This window comes from Pteropus medius, unplaced genomic scaffold, assembly GCF_902729225.1.
Source record: "Pteropus medius unplaced genomic scaffold, Ma_sr-lr_union100, whole genome shotgun sequence".
NCBI lineage: Eukaryota > Metazoa > Chordata > Mammalia > Chiroptera > Pteropodidae > Pteropus > Pteropus medius.
Genome location: NW_024351490.1, coordinates 137,470 through 139,589, shown reverse-complemented (window position 1 = coordinate 139,589; position 2,120 = coordinate 137,470).

Genomic DNA, 2,120 nt, shown 5'->3' with positions numbered 1-2,120 from the left:
GTGAGTGGCAGAGGGTGGAGCCCTAGAAAAATGCAGCCTGAAATTTCCAGGGCTCAGTGAAGAAAGTTATCTTATCAGTTCCCTATTAAAGTAAAAATTTCACTCTTTGCTTATTAATGTGAATTGGTCTTGTAAAAATTGAAAAAGGAAAAACATTATAGTTTATATTTAAAATATGGTTTTTGAATTGCTTTCTATTGAAGAATAAAACTAGAGTTGATTTTATAAAGAACTATAAAGGAAAAACAGTCCACCTGCTGATATGCAAACACAGAAAAAAAAAGATAATTAAAATTCCAGAAATTCATGTTTATAAACTATGAAAAATGAAAACAATTTTATAACAAGTGCCAAGAAAATGGCAAAAGAGTAGTTCTAGTTAACGTCTCATTATTCAAGAGATTTAAAATTACCCTACACACTGAGGAACATTGCCATCATTTTTACACAAACTGCACATATTTGGACATAGGGATTTTTAATGAGTAAGTACAATATTTCAAGAACTATTGGTCTTGCTTTTAATGAATCAAAAAAAGCTATCTGTAAACTATTACTATAATATAAAATAACTCTACACGCAGAGTGCATCACTGTTTGCTAAGATTGTTTTCTATTTTAATTTAGATTTATTTTCCAATGTGAGAGATGACTTTACCAGAAGATAAATTTTCTGTATTTTTTGGGCACTTCTAAAATCTTGCTATGGAGATAGGAAACTTTGCCTTTTTAACTATTGAAAGAGTGACACTTTACACATGATATTCCTAGATTTGGCCTCATGAACTTACTAAGTCAGAATCTTTAAGTATGATCCAAAAAAATCTGAAAATTTTAATAAGTTCTTTAGCTAATACTTATAGTTTTAAAGTTTGAGAGCCAATGACTGAGAGAGAGGAGATAAACTCTATTCAGAACAATGAATGAAACAAACAAACACATAGACAGCCTTAATGACAGATGTAGTCTTCTGGACTTGAGAAATTGTGTATATCTCCAGGGTTCCATTTTCCTGTCCTCAAGATGAGGAAACTTCATGGCTCTTAATAGAAGCAAAACTCTTAACAACAGTAAGGACAGTTTGGGAAGGATGTAAAAAGCAGTGTCTAAGCATTTGATTCTTTCTTAATTTTCTTATTTACAATCCATCTTAAGAATTCTGGGAGAGTAAGAATCTCTTTTCTGCTCTATGTCAATTCAAAAGTTTTTCTCAGTAAAATATGTAAAATTAAATTGCCCTTATGAAATTACTTCAAATTACAAATAATAGGAGTTCTAGTTGGTGTATTTTTTTTCATTTTTATTAATTTACCTCGTAGTAGATAAAGAAACCATTTCTTAATTGGTACTGATTTGTGAATATATTAAATACTAACATGTGAAACTAAATTAGATTTTTCTCTTAGTAGAAGAAAAGTAATAGAGCCCGACTGAATCCCATTGTAGCTTAATAGCATCTATTTACAACCACTTTTATATACTAAATCACATGGCATGAAAAATAATTATGTGACACATATAATATATACTTTTATTGTTACTTCATGAACCTAACAATAAAGTAGATTTTAAATTGTAGAATAATTATGACATCTATATGTAAAATGTCAAACCTGGGTCTAACATTAGAAAATTACAAATTCTGTTATTTTAGTACAGCGATTATTCAGAGGACAAAGATGTTAAAAAGAATTTAATTGAGAGAGATTTATCGTAGTATATATTTTCAAATAATAATAATCAATTGAAATGTTAAACTGATATGTATGAATTAATTTTTATATCCATGATAAAATTATGTAGTAGAATTTTGCATATAAATTCTGTAGCAGTTAAAGTTCTTGGGTTGTAATTTATATGCAAAGATTTACTTATATATAAGAAATTTGGAGTCATTTTGATCAATTTTCTTCTTCCTAAAATGCAGCTGTTTGTAGTAAATGCTTACAATGTTTTATGATTCAGCAATAAAAATATCAAGCCAAAAATGGAATGGGTGAAGCTAAAGTATATATTGTTAAGAAAGGAAGCCAGTCCAAAAATACTACCTATTTACTATGTGATTTAAACTATTTACATTCTAGAAAAGACAAAAGTATACAGACAGGTAAATGATCGGT